Source organism: Prionailurus viverrinus, chromosome A2 (genome assembly GCF_022837055.1).
Source record: "Prionailurus viverrinus isolate Anna chromosome A2, UM_Priviv_1.0, whole genome shotgun sequence".
In the NCBI taxonomy this organism is placed as follows: Eukaryota; Metazoa; Chordata; class Mammalia; order Carnivora; family Felidae; genus Prionailurus; species Prionailurus viverrinus.
The window spans coordinates 36295213-36317138 of NC_062562.1; the positions used below are offsets into that span (position 1 = coordinate 36295213).

Here is a 21926-nt window from a genome sequence, read left to right on the forward strand (position 1 = left end):
TGTCTGTACTGTCACTATTATAGCTCTCAAAACAGTGCTAGGTATGCCATAGGTGCTCAATAAATACCTATTAAATGAATATGTGAATGGGTGAATGAATGAATGAATAAAGAGTGAATAAAAGAGATACTTTCTTTTGTAAACTGGGATGTCAGAAACCAGAATTCCTCTGTGCCAGATGCTGTTCTAGGCACTGTGGACAGTAATGTAAAGAGACAGATAATCAAGTAGCAAACCAGGAAATTAATAAGTTAATTTTAGGCTGTAATGTGAAATGAAGCAAGTAACACCAAGCGATGGGCTGGAGCGGGTGGGGGTGGGGGGCAGGCTGTGGTAACTGAGCCTGGGTCATCAGGGATGGCTTCTCAGAGAAGGCGACACTGGAGCGGAGACCTCAGTGGCGAGGAAGCCAGCATGTGAGGTCTGATGGAGGAGAATTCGAGCCAAGCCAATACAACAGCTCCAAGGTAGCAATGAGCTTGGCATATTTGAGGAACAAAAAGAGAATACGGCGTTCCTTCACTTTCCAATTACAGCAAGCAAATAAAAGACCCCAACATTCCCAAACAGAGCTCAGAACCTCCTCATCTTGCTTCAAAGCTTCCAGGAATCCCGAGGTCTAAACTGTGTTCTGACATTTAAACACTTGACTAGGATTCCAGAGCATTTCCTCTTGTATCAGAAGCATCTTTTAGTCTTTCAAGAACGCAAGGGTTGTGGGAATGAGGTAACTTTCTGGAGCGGTGGTTACACAGGTACAGGCAAAGCTCCTCAAACCACACTTAAACTTAAAATGTGTGCCTTTTATCGTGTAACGTATACCCCACTGAAGGTGACTGCTAAAATGCAAGGACTCCATTGCCCAAAGAGAAGAAACCTGCCATGAAAAAAGATATAGAGAGACTACTCCATAGGCAACGAGATGTGCCTGCAAGGGTTTCTCCAAGCTGGGGAGCTGGTGAAAGCCAGAAGGTAACCACAGACATGCAGGATAAAGGGGAAGCAGAAAGAAGAGAGAAGAGGCAAAAGAAGGGAAGACATTTATCATTTGAGGCCACTTCTTTAAAAGAGACTCCAAAAAAATAAAAATAAAAAAAATAAATGAAAGGGACTCCAGCTCGTCTGAAGCATGTTTGAAAAGCACCCGGGACACTGTGCTGTGTAATGTGCCACTTGGATTTCTGATTCTGTTTGAAGGTGGGCAAAACAATGGCATGTGTTCCCTCCTGGCCTCAAGTGTATGGAGCTTCATACAGGCATTCCTGCCCCCAAGGTCATTTCTCATCAATGCCTCCTCAAAGGGCACTGGCCCTGAGAGGGGCAGATGCAGGAAACACTCCTGGTCTTGATCTTCCAGCGGCTCCTTGAACTGGCCTCCCTGCATGTGTTGTCATTTGCAGAACCGTAAGCACTTTGTGATCTGAGAGCACGTAAGTCCTGCACGTGTCCGCTCAAAGGCCGTGCAGCCTAGTGGTCAAGGACCTGTGCTCTGGCCTCAGACTGTCCAGGTTGGAAGCCTGACTCCTCCACTCCCCAGGGCCTTGTTCATCCTCACGGAAAGCAATCTGTGCCTCTTCAAAGGCACACTGTCCTAAGGCCTGCCTCAGTGGGGCAGGACCTGAAATTAAAGGAGAATTTATACTCAAGCTCACGGCAAAATAGCAGGCTGGACAAGGGTTCTTTAATATCACCCAGGCCAACACTTTGCAAGGCATTCAATGTGGCCATACCTGGGTCTTCTCTCCTATTCTGAACCTGTCACCCTCTGCTGCTTAACCTGAAGGACTTAGGAGCCTTGACCAATGTCACACAGCTAAAAACATATAACAGAGCCAGAGCTAGGTACTGAGTTTCAGACTACAACATTTACCCCTTTGGCAGGTCAGGGGTAGAAAATTCCAATAATAAGGGTGATGGCAAAGGGGTAAAAGTTGCTGAGCAGTGACCATAAAGAGGTCCTGTGCTAAGGGCCTCTCAAGCCCAGTCTCAGTGAAACCCTCACACAAGCCTATGACATAGGGATCACCATGGTCGCAATTTACAGACAAGAACCTAAAACTCAGAGAGGTGAAGTCACTTTCCCAAGGCCACACAACTCTTAAGTGGCCAGGCTGGATGGAATCTCCGGCCATCTGACTTGAGGTCGGCCTGACTGCATCTCCAGGCACTGCAGGGACCAGCACTAAGGGAACTGGGTGGGGGTGGAGACGGAGGCGAACCTGAGAGCTTCCTAAAGAGGGAAGTCACCCCCGGGAGGCAACCAACAGCTTCCCTGGGAAAAAGCACGTACGGTGTTGTCGGTTCTACCAATTTCTCAAGAGAAGTGAGAAATTGGGATTTCTATGTGAAATCTCCTTGGTTCTAAGTTGGGTTTCAAACACAATACATAACAGACACTGAAGAAATTTACAGCCCAGATGCAGCCTTGACTGGATCCGAGTTTGGAAGCCCAAGCTCCAGAGGACATTTCTGGCATGACCAGGAGAATGCTACCATGATTGGCTATTTGATGGTATTAGAGTTTCTGTCCTGCTTCTTGAGTGCGATCCTGGGATTGTGTTGTGTGGGAGAATGTCCTTGTTCTTAGGCGATCCACGCTGAAGTATTTAGGGAGAAAGGGAGAGGGCAAATGAAAATACAGAGTGGGTGCTAAAGCAGATATGACAAGATACTCATAATTGCGTGGCCTAGATTAGTAACTCTCAACTGGGGGTGATTCTACCCCCAGATGACATGTGGCTATGACTGAGGACATTTTTTTTTTAACTCACAGCTGGGCTGTAAGGGGGGTGCTACTGGCACCTAGTGGGGGGAGTCGAAGCAGGCTGCCAGACACCCTACGATGCACAGAACAGCCCCCCAAAACCGAGAATGAGCCGGCCCCAATGGCAGTCGTACCGGGAGTGAAAAACCCTAAAGACATTTTTATCCTTCTTTTAAGTTTTGTCTTTTGTATGTGTAAAATGTTTCACAGTAAAAAAAAGAGAGAGAGAGAAACTTAAAAATAAGAATACATAAATAGTGGTGCCTGGGTGGCTCAGTTGGTTGGGCCTCTGACTTCTCCGTTCCCGGGTTCGAGCCCTGTGTTGGGCTCCGTGCTGACAGCTCAGAGCCTGGAGCCTGTTTCAGATTCTGTGTCTCCCTCTGTCTCTCCCTCTGCCCCTCCCCTGCTCATGCTCTGTCTCTCTCTCTCTCTCTCTCTCTCTCTCTCTCAAAAATAAACATACATTTAAAAAAAATACATATATAGCAATACCTTGCAGACCAAACCAGTAACCACAGCTGGTTACCTTGGGTAACCACAGCCAGCCACTGTTTGCAGTCACTTGTTCCGATACATGGTGGCAGAATATAAGGCTGCTGTGGCTGATGGATGAGGGTCTCTGAATATCTTCCTATGTCATGGGCAAGACCCCCGCATGCCCATGGATTCCACAGGTCCTGGAATTAGCAACTTTCCCGTTTTCAAGTCCCAGTCAGCCCAAAAAGGAGCAGCCGACAAGCCCACGATTCTGGGTCTGAAAACTGACATCACGAAGGCCTCTTCTGGGATACCACAATTGCACGGGTCACGAGGAGCAGTTGGTGACGTGGGGCTGCTTTCCGATGAAATGAGAATGAACCCTTCATCTCAGTGACCCGCACAGCCCAAGACAAAATAAATTAAGAGGCTGTGGCCGAGATGGTAATTTCACCCGGAAGCTCTCAGGTAGCTGGGTGTATGCCACCCGGGTACCCCCTGACCTGTGGCTGGGACTTGAAATGGTTAATTGCATACACAGGGCACCATGCATTTGGACGGTCCTGGGGGCAGCCCCCAGCACCACAAATACACAAATACACAAAGCAGAAATACGTGCAGAAAACACACAACCAAATGCAAATAAGAGAGTGGCATTGGATTAATGCATCCAATTCCAAGACTGTAAAATAGTCCCAAACTCAAGAACACTCTTCCTTAAACATGAAGGCCACTTTTGAGGAGCCATTCAGGGAGGCTGCTACATGCGGATTTCTGGGGCTCATCCCAGACCTTTGCTGACCCGGAATCTTTCCCTTTCTGGACAGAACACAAGAATATGCTAGGAAGCTGCCCACCCCACCCATTCTAGGAAGCTGCCCACCCCCACCCAATATTCACTCAAACTGAAAACACACTTGAAATCAGGGGGCTGGGGACTGCAGTTTTATAACTGGGTGACCTTGGAGAAGCCACCGAACCTGAGCCATGATTTTGTCATCTATATGTGGGAACTAAGAGCACCTGTCTCCTAAGGTGGTCATGCACACTAAAGGAGTGTTTACACACACATGCACTCAAGTACACACACACACACACACACACACACACACACACACACACACCCCTCTAGTGCAGTGCCTGGCAAACGTTCTTTCCTTTTCAGTAATAGTAACTGGCCACACACAGGAAAGCCTAGAGAGCTTTACAGAAGTACAAAGACTCAGCAACCCTAGAGATTGTGATCTAAATTGCCTAGGGCGGGCCCCTAGCAAAAGGGTTGTTTTGTTTTGTTTTTTAAAGCACTCCAGGTGGTCCTAAACAGCAGCTGGGGTTGAAAACCACACCTGGGAAACTGCCAATAAAAATCAACCATCCTCTCTCTTCAAGAGAATGTACTTCCATGGCATTCTGGAATTTCCAAACTGTGTACCCGGAGAGACTTGTGTCCAGGCTCTTTCAGAGGTGTGGATGCCCCGATATTCAACACTCAACCAGCGCTTTGGTGGTCCCTGAAGAAGTGGCTGCAACCAACTAAGCTGGGGGGATTCTTTCTCCAGACAGAGCTGCAAGGTGGCAAGACAGGAATAAGATTCCCTCCTGAGCCCTCAGGTCTGCAGTGGAGCTCTGTCTCAACAGGAATACCCAGATCACACAGAGCCTGAAGATCACACATCACCTTCCCCCTCTGCAGGCCAAAGGGAGCCGCCCACCCTTAGCTCAGCTCCCACCTTCCCACCTCCCCTTCTCCTGCCTTTCCTACTCTCCTTCATCCCCCACCCAAACACCCAGGAGGGCTCCTGGAAGCGCTGGTTTGCAAGGGAAAGGCTCAGCGGATACTTCAGCAGAGGAATTAATAGGAATCCGCAAGGCAGCCTACCTATCCCTGGGGGCCTCTCTCCCTACCAAGGCGACACCCATTGCCTGCCGCAGTCCCGCCACCCTAGTTTCCTGCACCTTAACACAGACCCCAGGAACCTACAGGGACTGGCAGGGACTGTGGGGAAGTGAAACTCCTGCTTGTGGGGCTGGCGACAGGGCATCTTGGAGGTGCAGGAGGTGGGCGGGGCCAGCGCGTTACTCTCTCACTTGGTCAGAGTTTCCTGAATCCTCTCCAAGCTAACTTTTGTGCTTCAAGACCCCACACCTCCTTGCTGACCCAAACCAAGAGGAATTTCCTCACCTCTTGCCCCAAATCCCTACCCTCTGGGGGGAAAAAATCATCGGATACTCTGCGTATAAATAGAAAATAATTACTAGTGAGGTGATCATGTTCCTTCGCCTATGTTGGGTGGGTCTCTTTGTTCACATTTTTTTTAGACAGACGCTCCGAGCTCCTGCATCCACACGACCACACATGGGCCCCCGCCGGAGGTGTGGGGAGGGTGTGTGTCTGTGTGTAGGGGTGTGGGGGGACACATGGCAACCCCGTTGCCCACACTCCGCAAGATCAAGCTAGCTAGCGCCCAGCCATCCAGCTGTTCCAAGACCGCCAGTCGCTCTCCAACCCCGCCCGCCCAGACCTCCTGCCAACCCTGGCCTGCATCGCGTCTGGGGGCTGCTTCCCGGTGGCTGCGCCCTCTGCCTCCAAACTTACTGGGTTGTGCGAATCAATTTAGACACTTTTTAAAAGGCAAAAAGAAAATCGCTCCATTAATCCCCAAATGCCTTCTCCCATCTGCTGCAACTCGCCATCACTAGGACTTGCATAATGAAAGTTGAGGGAAAGTTGAGGAATCAGTGGGGCAGGAGGGTGGCTCCCGCCCTTGGAGTCCTCGCCGACCCCTGCAAGGGGCGCAGCTCGGAGCGGAGGCCCTGGCCCCCAGCAGGGAGAAATGGCGACAGCGGAAAGCGGGCAGGGGTTCTGGTGGCTGGGAGGCAACCAAGGTCCCATTTTCAGGAACCTAACAGCTCAGGGAGAGAGAGAAGAGGCCGCTCCAGGCAAGGCTTTTGTTCTCGCCCTCCCCTCTCTCTCTCCACCTCCCTCGCGTCTTTTTCGCGACCCTTACGAGTTGCAGGCGGCACACACTGCTTCCCTCCCTCACACGTGCCGCCCTTACTTTTCGGGCCGCCTGTCCTGTTTACCTAGAAGCTGGCATCTGGAATCCGAGAGGTAGACCCTTCGCCAAAACCCAAGACTCCGGGGCCCTGAGCTCCCGGGCTGTGTGTGTCTCAGATCCGCTTGAATCCTAGGTGGGAAAGGACAGCGAGACCGTGAGGGGTGGTGCAGAGACCACCCCCTACATACACACACGCGCTCAAGTCCACACCTGTGCGGAGCCCAGCGGCCCTTCTCCGCGCCTGGAGCAGAAATTGGCTACCCAGGCGATCTCCGCCAGCGGAGATGGGGGCTGGGGGGTGGGGGGAGCGCCATTGCCCAAGGAAAGGTGGAGAGGGAAGAGGAGGGAGAGCGGCGCCTGCAGGGGAGGCGACGGAGTTGGGTGGAGGGGAGGCAGCTTACCTGGACTTGGCTTCCTTTGCCGCCGGTGCGCTTTCTCCAGCCCCAGCTTGGTGAAGATGCCTACAAGCATGACGGCCAGCACCCCGCACATGATGTAAAGGATCCGGTTGGTCTTGTCCTTTGTGGGGTGGTGCTGGGGGCCGTCCTTGCGAGCGGGAGGCTTGCGGGTGTGGAGCCACAGCAGAATGTCAGAGTTGGTGCAGGTGCTCTGGTTCAGTCGCCGCTTCTTAAAATGTGCAGCAGAACCGCAAGTCACAAGTCCCTCAGCAGAAGATGAAGTCGCCCGAGGAACAATTGAACGGCTGGTCCCACTGGTCCCTGATACCGAGGTAGCCCCGGCAGAAGTTCGGCGTGGGCGCTCGGGTAGGGGGCGCGTCCCAGACCCCCGCGCCCTCGCTGGCCTCTTCCGAGGCGGCCCCCAGAGCGGCTGCACGCCCCCCTCCCCGCGCCAGCACTACCACGCAGCCCGGCTGAGCCAGCTGCCCGTGCCCCGCTCGCTCCTGCGCCCGGCACACGCGGGCGCACAGCTCGGTGAGGAAGCTGCCGAGGAGCAGCCGGAGGACGCTACGAATCATGCCTCCCAGCCTGGGCTCGGCCGGCCGCCTCTCCAGGCGCGGCCGAAGCTGCCGAGGCTGTTGCCGGGGGCTGCGAGCGGCCGCCAGGCGCACAGGCAGGGAGAGGCGCGGGGCTCTCGGTGGTGGGCGGCCCCTGCGCTGGGCTCAGCCCGCATTTGCCTCCCGGGCGCCGAGCGCAGCGCGCCTAAGGGGAGGGGCCAGGCGGGGAGGAGCGCGCCTGGCCGGGCTGGGGGAGGACGAGTGGGGGCAAGCGTTGGGTGCACGTCCGGCCCCCTACAGGGAGAAGCGGAGGCCGGAGAGCAGCGGAGAGTGGGTCGGTCCGTGCCTCGCCTAGGCCGGCGGCTCCGGACTAGCCGCCTTGCGCCCGCTCTCAGGATCCATCTCAGCTCTCCAGCTTGCTAAGTCCCCAGGAGAGAGCCAAGCAACGCTTTTGGTATGAAGAGAGGGCAGGAGGAGAGGGGGAGGGGGGAACGAGGGGTGGAAAGGTCGCGAGCTCCCTAGAGGCGGAGGCGCGGAAGAGGTGAGTCGGCAGGGCTGGCGGGAGCGAGTTGGGGGGCGGGGGTGCACAGCTGAGCTAGGCTAGCGGGCGGGGAGGGGGGAGCGTCGGCAGCCTCTGGGGCTGAAGGCACCGCTCGGGTTTCCCAGCAGGTGGAGGATGGCTGCGGGACCTCCCGCGCCCTCTCCGGGAGGCAGGCGCGGCTCAGACCTGTTCCGGGCGAAGAGGCGGCTCAGCCCCTGGCTTTTTCAGGCGTGTGCGCAGGAGCTGCGGTTCGAATCTGCCCTCCAGGGAAGGGGGGATTCACAGGGGCTAGGTAGGGACAGACTAAGTGGCTTCCACTCCAAGGCAAACTGAGACACAGTCTGATCCGATCGCCCCTCCAGGGTGCCCGGGCCGTCTCGCCCTTCCCTTCCCCGACTGAGCCCTCTAGCCAGGCGCGCGTCCGGGGTGGTTCTACTCCCTGGGACTTGCCTAGGAACAAGACTGAGCTGGGAAGGCGCGGTGGCAAGCCACTGGCCCCAGGGTAAGGACCCCCGGGAGAGGGCCGTGGGAAGAACTGAAGTCAAAGAAGCCCAGGGGTTGGAAAGAGGCAGCAGACCAGGCCCAGGCAGGGGCACGTCCCACGTCCCGGAAGGTCTTTCCTTGGGACTCTCGCAGGCCCCAGGACCTGCCACTTGTGTCCTTCTAAGACCTCGCGGGGGCCTTCCCTGCGTTCTACAGGAGGGCACACAGCACGCCCAGATCCAGTGCAGCACAAAGCCTGGACACCTAGCCTCAGCCACCCTCCCGCATCTGGAGCTCGCGCGTGGGTCTCTGGAGTCGGCTGGCCCCTTGCTCACGGAGCCCCCCAGACATCCTCACCCGATGTGGTGCAGTCCGGCCTTGCTTCCTGGGCTTCCAGCCTCTGGTCCTTGCCCTTCAGCATTTCCAAATCTGCCCTCTCCACTCAGCTGATTCCAGCTGGAATCAGTTGGCCCTCTCTCATTTATCCCACTTGTTTCCTCTGCTTGAGTTTGACTCCAATAGCCCCCAAAACAGGATTTGCACCAAAGCTGCTACACTGAATTTAGATCTCCACACGCCCCTGTTTTGTTTTGTTTTGTTTTGTTTTGTTTTGTTTTGTTTTAATTGCATTAACTAAGTATACACCTTGCAGTCACCTGGGCAGTTTGCAGGGAAATGATGTCTCCACCACCCTCCCCTCCACTGGTCTTCAGTCAGGGGCTTCTCCGGGCATTTTCAAAGCACCCAAAAGTTGGGCCACCAATAAAATGACATAGTGGGTTCTCTTTAACCAAAAAAGCATGGTGGGAGGTGGTTACTGAACTCCTTTGCAAGTTTTCTCAAAATGACAGGGAGTTTGGCTCACTGTGCCTTCCTTGGAAGAATGTCACCTCCTGTCTTCTGAAAGACTAGCATAGAATGACCCTGTTCCAGCAAAAAATGAACCAGGCCGACACTGACCCAGCATATCCAGGAGTATGCCAGCCCTCGGAGACTCACTGAATCGCGGGCTGTATTATGTCCCAAACCCACCTGGACAAGGTGTGATTGTTTGTTTAGTCTAAATGCATCAGAGCCATCGGAACGAGGTTCCCAAAATACAGCAGTGTGGCATGTGGGTCGACCCACACCCACCACCACTGTGTGAGCCTCTATAAACACAAGCATTGGTGTGTGAGAACTAATGATGGCTGACATCTGATACCTACAATATACCCACTAAGCTTGTCTTTTCTAAGTCACCTCCTCACAGATGCTCAAAGCATGCCTAGCTTCTCGTAATCTGGGAATAGTTGCTAAACCACTGGAGTGACTGATCTCCTGTAACTCTATCTCTAGGTGATACTACGAGGCCCACACAACAGAGGGAGGGACTGAGGCCCAAAGCGATTAAACCAGATGCCCACAGTAGTGCAGCAAGGGACGCTACACAGTTGGCATTTGACCCAAGAATTGTGACTCCTGTGTCTGTGTTGTAACCATTGCAGGTAGTGCCTGCCTAAAATAGGCCTCCAGACTCCCTGTCCATCTGACATTACATTATGTATTTGGTTTTTGCCTATCTCCACATATTGAACGGTAAAATCCAGGGCAGAAAGAGGCCTTCATTCCTGCAGCATCTCCCAGCACCTACAGCAGCAAGAAGCATGAGAAACACCCAAAAACTATTTACAGGCTGTTTTGATGAACTTACTAAACTCTTAGGCAAGACCGTTGGTGTGACACCAAGGGAGGAAAGAAATGCAAACAACAGGGACAGACCATGGAGTTTCTGCTGTCAGGACCACACAGAGGGATTGCGATATTTCTAGGCCCTAAATCAGAATTGGAAAGGACCCTTCCAGCAGGCCTGCCGAGGTCCAAGAGGCTGAGGCTCAGAGAGGTTAAGGTCTTTGTCCCAAGGTCACATGGTCAGCAAATGGGAAAGCCAGGGCTGGGTGCAGAAATCCAGACTCCTAACCTCTGCTTTCCTGCCTGCCCACCCCCACTGCACCCCACCGAGGCACCTCCCAGCAAGCATCAGGGCTGGGAGCCTAGGACAAGGGCCTGGTAGGAGGATAGGTCACAGATACCTTCCCGCAAGAGTTGGGGTTGTTCAGACATATTTAAATTTGATTTTAAAAAAGAGAGAACAAAACAAACAAACAGAACAAAACACCTTCGCGAAAAGAGACAAAATCTAGACAGAAAAGTCCATTTTAGAATCTGTCTCCAATCTCTGTAAAATATTGCCTGTCACCAGAATATTTGACTTCGGTCCTCAGGGGAGATTTACTCTGGCTGCTATTCCAGGCTTTACTTAACAGAGACTGCCCCTGTTTGTCACAAGGAGAGTGCAGGGAGTCTGCTTGGGAAAGAAGCCAACCTGATAGACCAACCCTTTGTGGCTTATTTGCCAGATCCCAAACTTTAAACCTGCTATCCCTGTGAACTTCAACCAAACCAAATTCCCTTGCTGTTCCCGCCTGGAACATTGCCCACACCCGTTTCCCAAGCCTTTGAAAAATATGTACAAGAAGGGGGGAATCAGGTTCATTTTCCTCTCTAAAGGAAGAAAGCCACTTTCCTCTGGGTATGTCAACTCAGTAAATAGAGTCACTGCCTCCTAATAGAAGTGTGATTATTGACAACATGTCCCCATTTAGAACATGTGGTTGAGAAAGCTTTTCTGTAAGGGTTCCCGGTGGGGAGGTGTGCGGTGTGTTTGTGTGTGTGTGTGTGTGTGTGTGTGTGTGTGTGTGTGTGTAGGGATGGTGGTGGTTATTCACTTCCTAATTGAGACACCTGTCAAGTTCATAGAAGATGAAAAATCATCATCAAAGACCACCCCCACCACTACCCAAATGAATTCCTGCAAATGTGTTGAAATTAACATGCAGCTCTTCAGGAAAGTGCTTTCTATGAAAGAGATGATGACATTATTATTTACAACACAGGCACTTTTAGTATCTAAGGAAGAATCTCGTTGGATCTAGGCTTAATTATGTCAGTCTGCAGCACAATTTGCAAGGAACCTGCAACCATACTCCCCAGGTATTAAGGGGAAGGAGCGATGTTACAAAGGAGGTTTGCTCACCAGGACTCGGAGCCCACGTCAGTCTATATGCAACTCCACAAATTAGACTCTGTGTTGTGGCCCTCACCAGAAGGCATTGATTATTAATAGTCTTCATCGGGTGACTCTTAGGGTTTCAAAAAGGTTTCATAGCAACTGTTAGCCTTGCGAAAAAAGAAAAGAGATGACACACAACCTGTTGGTGGAAACCTTAAGAGCTACCAGGGGGCTGGGGGAGATCAAAACTGGACCCCCATAGACAGAGGGCAAGGAGAGACCAAAGGAGGAGGCAGATGTCTCCAGATGGGTGGATGGTGGGGGTAATAAGCAAGGGAACTTACAAGGCCTGCCCTGGGCCCTGCAAGGCAAGTGGATCTCTCCACCTGCCTGCCAGAATCTTACAAGTTTATATTACACACAACCCGCAATAGGGGTCAGTAGTATATCGTCCAGATGGTCTCAGCAGCACTTTGCTCTCTCAAGGCTGCATCCTTGAAGCAGACTCCTCGTGCCAGAACAGTGTTTGGAATATACATTGCAAGGACAGGGGAGGGGGTGATGAGCCTCCGATTGCCCACCGCCAGCTCAGGGTTCAACTGAAGGTCATGTCCCCTCGATGACTTTCTCCAACAGAAGCCAAAATGTGTCCATCACCTTGCCGTGCTGGGGCAACACGCTGGTTTGATATATTTTATTCTTTTGTTCTGAAAAGAGAAAGGAAACTACAAGAGAAGTGAAGTGGGTCTAAATTTTGGTTCCCCCAGACTACAAGGAGTAGGTGAGATGATTTTTGGTGGTACCCAAACATGTTTTGTAAATAGTTTTATATTTATTGTTAATGTGTGTCAGAAAAAAATAATGACACATCAAACACTTGGCTTCAGGGAAAAACATCTAAGGTGCACATCAATTTAAAGTCCATTTAAGAAGATAATAAATATAGTATTTATTAATAAAGTAAAAATGCAGAAAATAAGATGAAGTGTCTTGTGTTTAGGAAACGTGGGTTTTGGTATGAGGACAGGGTTTCTCAGCTTCAGTGCTATCGACATTTTTTTTTTTTAATGTTTATGTATTTATTTTTGAGAGCGAGACAGTACGTGAGCAGAGCAGGGACAGAGAGAGAGAGAGAGAGAGAGAGAGGAAGACATGGAATCTGAAGCAGGCTCCAGCCTCTGAGCTGTCAGCCCTGACCCAGAGGAGTGGCTCAAACTCGCAGACCGTGAGAACATGACCTGAGCCAAAGTCAGTAGCTTAACTGGCTGAGCCACCCAGGTGCCCCAATGCTATTGACATTTTGGAGTGGATCATTCTGTGGTGGGGTGAGCTAATGGGGGGGCTGTCCTGTGCATCGTAGAAGGTTCAGCGGCATCTCTGGACTCTACCCACTAGATGCCAGTAGCACCTCCAAGTTGCCACAACTAAACACAGGTGATGAGCAGACATTGCGAAATCAGTTGAGAACCGCCCATGTTTAAATCCTAGTTCTTTCTGTATGAGGTTTGTGACCTCAAATGAGTCGCTTAACCTCTCTAAGCCTCAGTTTCTCCATGTATAAGATGTGGATATGAATGGGTCTTTCCCGGGACACCTGGGTGACTCTTTCGGCTAAGCCTCTCTGACTCTTGACTTTAGCTCAGATCATGATCTCATGGTTGGTGAGTTCAAACCCCATGTTGGGCTCCATGCTGACACTGAGTAGCCTGCTTGGAATTCATTCTCTCTCTCTGCCCCTCCCCCATGCGCTTGCTTGCTCTCTCTGTCTCTCTCTCTCTCTCAATAAATAAATAAATAAATAAATAAATAAATACTTTAAAAAAGAATGGTGCTTTCCCCAGGAATATTACAAACACTCCATATCTTGCATAGAGCGCTTAGCACAGTAAAATGGAACTTTGGCAGTGCTTAGTAAACAGTCATTCTTAAGACAGGAAACCTGAAGGAGCCTAGCAGGTGGCAGGCGCTGCCCTGAGTCCTGGGGAGACAGAAGGCTGAGACAACATCCTTGCTCTCCAGGATCTCAGATCTCCAGGACAGGATAGAATATAGAGGCAGGGCAAGCTTCCTGGGCATGCAGTCTGGACAGCCTTACAGCAACCCATGCTCAGGAGGGCCCCATGCTTCGCCTGCTGCTCTGCCATTGTCGTGAAACTCTTAAATGATTTCTGAACACGGGGCCTCACCAATTCTGCAGCCAGTCCTCTATGTAGGGGATGCAACTCTGGCAAAATGAGAGGTCAAGCATTTGGGAACTTACAGGGGGATGTTTCACTCCGCTTACACAGGCAAAGGCGTCTCTTGAAGTGTTGACATCAAATCAGTCCTAGCTTACATGTATGTAAGCATTCTCAGCAATGTAGCAAGAAGAATTTTTTTTTTAAGTAGGCTTTATGCCTAGTGTGGAGTCAAATGCTGGTCTTGAACTTACAACCCTAAGATCAAGACCTGAGCTGAGATCAAGTTTAACCAACGGAGCCACCCAGGCACGCCACCGCAGGAAGAATTTTGGTAGATTCTCTTTAAAAATAGTTCTCGCGGTGCCTGGGTGATTCAGTCGGTTAAGTATCCAACACCTGATCTCGGCTCAGGGTATGATCTCACAATTCCTGAGATCAAGCCCCACGTGAGACTCTGAGCTGACAGTGTGGAGCCTCCTTGGGATTATCTCTTTCCCTATCTTTCTGATCCCCCACCAAAATAAATAAATAAACTAAAAAAAAACCCAGGTAGTTGTCAAATGTCAGTCCCAAGAACAATATTGAAGTTTTCCATAGTTATGTTTCCACTGGTCCATAGAAAATTGAAAAAAATTATGGTTGATTAAATAGATATTCTATAAGCAGCTCTTTTAAAGGTTGTATACTCTATTTGTGTAACAATCATTTTCTAAACTATGTTAGTCTTGTGTGTGTGTGTGTATGTAAATATTTCTTACCAAAGAAAAACTGGTAAACTTGTCATGCCTAATCTTTGGTCATTTTACTATAGACGAAATACCAGAGTCTGGGATGACTAATGTGAGAATCTCACAGTAGGTTTAGTTCATAAGTCAAGTGGTAGTTTGAGGCAATTCTCTGAATAATTTAAGTCCCTCCAACTGTGCTGTGAAACCAAAATAGGATTTAGGGTCATGCATTTTCCAGCTAGCTACATTGGCTAAAATGTGAGGTGTATCCATAGGAATCAGCTATGGCTGGATGCAAAGTACACAACTCCCCGGACCCATGTCTCTCTGCTCCAACAAATGCCTATAAATACAGATTGTATCAGAGAGTTTTTTCCATGTAACAAATCATCCCAACATTTAGTGGCTTAAAATAATAACTGCTTATTTAACTAACAGTTCCGTAGATTGGCAACTTAGGTTGGCCTCAACTGGATGGTTCCTCTGGTCTTGGTTGGACTCACTCATGCATTTGCTGCTAAACTGCCAGGTCACCAGGGTGTTGGTTGGTCTGGGACAGCCTTCATTTGGGACAGCTCCTCTCTGTCCCATGAGATTTCTCATAAGCCATCAGGCTAGCCAAGGCTTTTTCACATGACGCCTGGGCAGGGTTCCTAGTCACTAAAATAAAGCACGTGAGACTTATTGAGACCCAGGGTCAGCACAGGCACGTCATCACTGTGCCACAATCTGTTGGCACAAAACAAGCTACAAAGGCAGTTTATATTCAAGGAGAATATGGAAGAGTGGCAAGGTTGCATTGCAAAGGGACATGCATGTGGTGCCTGGGTGGCTCACTCACTTAAGCATCCGACTTTTGATGTCAGCTTGGGGTATGATCTCACAGTTTGTGAGTTCGAGCCCTGTGTCAGGCTCTGTGCTGACAGCGGGGAGCCTGCTTGGGATTCTGTCTCTCCCTCTCTCTGTTTCTTGACCACTTGCTCTCTTGCTTTCTCTCTCTCTCTGAAAATAAACAAGAAAGAAAGAAAGAAAGAAAGAAAGAAAGAAAGAAAGAAAGAAAGAAAGAAAAGAAAGAAAGAAAAGAAAGCAAAAGGGACATGCATGCAGACTGTGTGAATCACTGTAGCTATTTTTTTTTTATGTATATATATCGACCCTCTTAGTCCTTTTAGGCTGCTGTAATAATATGTGATACACTGGGTGGTTTGTAAATAGTAGAAATCTATTTCTCACAGTTCTGGAAGCTGGCAAGATCAAGACACAAGCATGGACACATTCTGGTGACAGCCCTCTTCCTGGTTCATAGCTGGCACTTTTTCACTGTGTCCTCACATGGCAGAAGGGGTGATGGAGCTCTGTGGGGGCTCTTTTATAAGAAGGGTGATTCCATTCATGATGACACCACCCAAATGACCTAGCCATCTCCCACAGTTCCTTCCTTCTAATATCATCACATTGGTCATTAGGATTTCCTGATGGGAATTTTTAGAGAACACAAACATTTATTTAAAAAATTTTTTTAATATTTTTCTTTATTTTTGAGACAGAGAGAGACAGAGCATGATCAGGGGAGGGGCAGAGAGAGAGGGAGACACAGAATCTGAAGCAGGCTCCAGGCTCTGAGCTGTCAGCACAGAGCCCAACGCAGGGCTTGAACTCAGACTTGCTCGAACTCACAGACTTGCTTGAACTCACAGACCGTGAGATCATGACCTGAGCTGAAGTCCGAGGCTTTACCGACTGAGCCACCCAGGCACCCCTGAGAGGACACAAACATTTAGAGGATAGCTTCAACCTACCAAACAGTTCAAGTGGCAATACTACCAACCACGGTAGAATGAAAATCCCCCTGTCACCAAGACTGCCTCACCGACAGTATTCCAGAAGAAACTTATACACACGTTTGTACTGTCTGCAAAGAAGCAACAGTCACATAAAGTTATACAAGTTGTACTTTCACCTACATAATCAGAACAACCCCTGTACATTGGAAAGTTTGGTACCCAAACAGCCAGCCATGTGTCCAAACCAGTAAACCGGGAGGTCCTTGGTGCCTCCCTTTGTTTCAACTTCCGTATCCTGTCAGTCACCAAGTTCTGTCAATTCTCCCTCCTGAACAAACATCAGATCCTTCCTTCCTGTCATCCCCGTTTCTCCTGTTTCACTTCAGCCCTCATCATCTCTCATGGTGACGATGACACTTCTCCCTAATTTTGCCTACCCCTCCCCCCATGTCCTCATCCTGAATCCAGTTGCCTTTCATTCACTTAACAAGCCTTTATTGAATGCTCACATCGTGCCAAGCACTCTGCTGGTGGTGGCAGATACGACAGGAAATAAGAGAGCCCCTAGTTTGGTAAAGGAAAGAAGCAAAAAAGACTTAATTTATTTGTCAGGGCAGTTCATGTGCTGTACTGCATAACCACAAAATCTCAGTGGCTTAATCCAGTAAATGGTGATTTAGGAATTCAGGTCTCTCCCATCAGGTAGTTCCACCATCACAAAATCCTTTACTTTGAGCCATGTGGGAGCCATGCAGAGGCCATATGGAGCCATAGAGGAAAGAGCAGAAGGATGGAGTGAGGTAGTTTATGGCCATGCCTGGCAAGTGGCATCCATCATTCCCACCATATTCCATTGGCTGAACTCGGTCACATGGTCCCAACTTAAGCACAAAGGACTCTGGGAAATGTAGTGTTCCTACATGCTCAGAGCAGGAAAGAGAGCTGGTGAGTGTATAACCAGTCCTTTCCTCAATGGATGATTGTCATGCATGTAACTGGGAAGTATGGCATCCTAAGGGAACCAGGCACGGGTCTAATGTATTTACTATAGCCTTGGATTCAGGAAGGCAGGGTGGTGGGCTAAATAATGGCCCCCAAAGATATCCAAGTCCTAATCCCTGGAACCTCAAACCTAGTACCTGGCAGAGAGGACTTTGTACATGTGATTAAGTTAAGGATCTTGACACAGAGAAATTGCTCTGGATTATCCAAGGGGGCCCTAACTGTAATCATGAGTGTTCTTCTAACAGGTAGATGGAGGGAGATTTGACCAGGGAAGAGAAAGGGGAGATGGGATGACAGAAGCAGAGATTGGAGTGTTGTGCTCTGAAGATGGAGGAAGGGTCCACAAGCCCCACAAGCTAAAAAGCTGGGAAAGGCAAGGAAGAGATTATCTCTTGGAACCTCCAGAAGGAATCAGCCTGCTGACACCTTGATTTTAGGCTGTTAAGGCTCAGTTTGAACCTCTGGCCTCTGCAAGTATAAGAGAATAAAGTTTTCTTGCTTTAAAATAGTGAATTAGTGATTTGTGACAACAAGAGGAAACTAATACAAGCAGTTATGCCTACACTAAGTTCCAGATAAGGATCACGCATTAGTGAGCTAGGCAAAAAGACTGGAAGACAGGGCCAGAAGTGGAAGTTAAGACTGAAGGGTAGCAAGGTCCAGATCCAACAGGATTTGCCAGGGAGGAGAGGGAGGGTAGGAGGGCAGTGAATTTAAGTGTGAGAGCACCAGAAAGCCATTGAAGGAGGAGTGACCTGACCAAGATCTACATTTTTGCACAATAACCCCACCTGCTCTGTGGAGAGCACATCAGGGGAACCAGTGCTGGTAACAGAATACAGTCATTTATTTGCTTTATCCCAGGAGAAAAGTAGAAAGGCAATATTCCAGGGTCCTGGCAATATGTAGTGGAATCAACGGGACTTGGTGATGGCCCGCCTCTGATAAGAGACATCCACTCCAGCAGCAACATCAGCTGCACCAACTCTGATGGTCGATGGTACCTGCAGAGAACGTAACCTGCTTAGCCACCTATCCGGAATTGAGACAAACTAGAGAAGTCTAAAGGAACAGGCAAGGTGCCTGTGAAGACCAGGTGCTATCCATTGGATGCCTTCTTCCAAATCCTGTATTGCCAAGACCATCATGTCCTTTGTAATTTGAGTAAAATAGTTAGAGCACCATCCCATATACAGGGAAACCCAGCATTAACCTTCATCACCACCCACGCCACGATCAAGGGATTTCTATTTCTCCGAATCGCTTCTGACTCTGATTTCCTGCTTCTGCTTGTACAGCTATGCTGATGTGCACTCCACAGAGATGTCCCCAACCGATGGGTGAGCTGGGGCTGAAATCCAACCTACAATGTCCTGGCCAAGTAATGTCTTCTTGGTGTATACAGAAACTGATTTGATGCTTGGCATGGCCAGAACTTGGAGCTTTTGAGGAGAAAAGACTGGAAATAAAGGTCAAGTAGGGGGTCAGCTTAAAGTGTTTCAATGCCTTCCTAAGGGGCTCAAGACTGCTTCTTATAATGATGGTACCTTGTCCAACAATGTAAAACAAAGACAGACACATCCATTCAGATTTGCATCTTATGCAGATCATTTTCCCAGCGAATCTGGTCCTCATCAGCCTTCTGGGACCAAGAAAAAGCCAACCAGTCTGAGCTGAGACTGTCTATACCGAGTCCTGTTGGGAATCCCATTGGCCTCCATGCACAGACAGGATTAAACAGTGCTAGGAAAAGAAAGGGAAAATGGATCTGACTCAAGAGAGAAGCAGAAACAAACAAAAAGAAACTTAACTACCTGGTTGATGGCTTTCTGGATCCTTAGATTTTGGGGGTTCTGTATGCTACTCCTGGATCTTCCAATAAAGTCCTCCTAAATTCCTCCTGTTTTTGCCAAATTAACGCAAGTTGATTCCTCTTAAAATTCTGACCTGGATATTGTGTGTCCACTTTCTGTCTTCAGGCCTTCGTCCCATCACCACCAAATGTTACATTTTGTGTCTCTCCTTCCTGATGCCATGAGTTGGCCAGATGGAGAGGAGGAGGAGAGGTCAGGGGAAGGCAAGGGCGGGGAGAAGAGAGAAAGGTGTCATTGCATACATACTCAATGATATAGAAAAGTGTTCATTATAGCATTGTCTGTAATAACAAAGGACTGAAAACCACCTCCATCGGTGAGAGAACTGATAGTCTCCCAGAGAGATCTCTCCATCAGTGAGGTACTGGCTAAATGACTCACAGTACTTCCATACTGGAATACTATACAGCAGTTGAAAAGAATGAGCAGTGAAAAAAAGTTCTAGGGGTGCCTAGGTGGCTCAGTCAGTTGAGCATCCGACTCTTGATATCAGCTCATGTTGTAATCTTGCCATTCGGGGATCGAGACCTGCGTAGGGGCTGAGCTGACAGCTCACAGACTGCTTGGATTCTCTTTCCCTCTCTCTCTGCCCTCCCCCCACCTCTCTCTCAAAATAAATCAATAAAATAAAATAGAGAACTCAGTTTAGGCATTACTGTGTTACTTACATATTTAGTAAATAAATATGTTTATATTCTAAACATGGTATAAATTATAATAAATCATCATTCATATTATTACACATCTAAATGTATTTTATAAAAATATATAATAAATATGCTGTCCTTTATTTATTAAAATATGTAAATATATAAGTATATTTATTATATGAATGTATTTATATAAATAACACAAATATTAAACATAGAAGTAAATTTATATTGATCATATACATAATATACACATATTATATATAAATACATACAGTGTGTATATATATATCAAATGAACTTCAAGGAAGATACAATTGTTTTTAAAAAGCAAGGCAGAGAAAGAAGCACACTTACTTTTAAATTTTTTAATGTTTATTTAGTTTTGAGACAGAGAATGAGTGGGGGAGGGACAGAGAGAGGGAGACACAGAATCTGAAGCAGGCTCCCATGGAAGGAAGGAAGGATTGGACTCCCTGGGAAAGAGTTGGAGGAGTTCTGCAGGCCTCGTGAGTCCCCAAAGGGCAGATCCCTCACTCACCTGTGCTGGTACAGGCTGGGGCCGGGAAGCAGCAGCAACAGCATCCAGAGGCAGCAGGGGCAGCAGATCCCTGGGATGGTGGATGCGGCAGTGAGCCATGGTCTTGCAAGCAAGGGGAATCACCACGCTGGGCTGCCCTCGGCCCTTACCCCCTGCCCCAGCCACCTCACTAGCTCTTGCCCTGGCATCACCCTCCAGCATGGCATGGGCAAGCCAGACACCTGGGGCCACAGGAATGTCTCCCCTGACCTGTGTGTCCTAGTTATTGAATGGGCATAGGGAGTCACCCAGGGCCCTTGGAACAAGGAGGGAGAATCTAGCCCTGGAATCTTTTCTGATGGGGCTTGGGGAGAATTATGGAGGGACAGCATTTAGTGCCAGTTCATTCACAGGATAAAAGCACAACACAAGGTCACCTTGGCTGCTGCTGTCAGTGTTTTCTTACTCATGCCCCATTTCAGCCCTTACCCAGGGATTTGGAGGACTTAGATACACAAGAACTTAAAATTCAAGACTCTCAATAAATTTGGTATAAAAGGAATTTACTTCAACATAATTAAGGCCATATATGACAAGCGCGCAGCAAATATCACATTCAGTAGTCAAAGCTGAAAGCTTTTGCTATAAGATCCAGAGCAAGACAAGGTTGACAAGGGTGTCCACTCTCTCCACTTCTATTCAACGTAGTCTTGGAAGTCCTACCACAGCAATCAGGCAAGAAAAAGAAATAAAAAGCTTCCAAATCAGGAAGCAAGATGTAAAATCACCCATTTGCAAATAACATGATCTTAGTATATAGAGAAAACCCAAAGCCTCCACCAAAAAGGAAAGAAACAAACAAGCAAACAAACAAACATAGTACATGCTGTTACTACATTTAAAAGTCACTGTATTTTAAGGGCAATTCCTGGCAATATGCCATTCCATCCATTCCAAGGCTCTACAGTAACCGTACTTAATCTGCTGTATGTACTGCACAGTCAGTTGCTAGGGCTTATACCCAGGGTAGGGATCAGCCTCGTGATTGTCAGGGGTGTGTCAGTGTCTTATGGCCTTGAAGGAGAGGGAGACCAGCAGCTTTAGGAACTTCACCTGATTGTGCAGGCCATACATGTAGGCAGGGGGAAGCAGCACTGTCAGGCACGAGGAGATAGACTGGGGCAGAATATGCCATACTAGGACCCCCATGTCCTTCCCTCTTTCGATGGGGTGTGCTCCATTCCAGGTATAGTGCATTTCCACAGGTCTGACTTTCAGCAGAACAACAGGATCCCAGTAGAGATCGAGTAGATCCCTCTCACCCAGGGGTACAAAGTAACTCACTTATCCTAGGGGGCATCCCATGGCAAATTCCAGTAGACAACACCTTTTGGTGTTCTCAGCAGCATAGCATATGAATCCACAGTGAGAGTTGGGGCCATAGCGGTCTCCCTAGACTTCTATACCTTTATAGTGTTGGGTGCCTTAGCAGGGGTCCCCAGTCTGACATATGGGGCATATGTTTGATCATTCAAATGCATTAAAGCCTGTGACAGCACATTAGTACACCGGGACAAGGTGGTTTTCCCTGTTAATAATTTAATCTGCTGCTTTAACGTTCCATTTTTCCTTTCTACCAACCAGTGCTTTCTGAGCCAGGACATGGAAAACAGGGAGGATCACCTCAGGCTCTTGCAGGTGAGCCAGATGTCCTGATGCCATATCCTGATACCACAGGGCTTAGTTATGATAATCTGCCCTTTGGCTTCCCAGTGTCTAAATTTGAGGCTAATCTCTTTAGAACAGCCCACCTGTCAGTGCAAAGGATTAATGGCTAGAACTCATGAGTGATCA

At 48.9% G+C, this 21926-nt stretch overlaps 1 pseudogene; it reads right to left on the reverse strand.

Annotated features, from left to right (window-relative positions):
• Positions 1–1495: 1495 nt before the first annotated feature.
• On the reverse strand, positions 1496–20192 carry LOC125153117 (protein shisa-9-like; annotated as a pseudogene).
• Positions 20193–21926: the final 1734 nt, after the last annotated feature.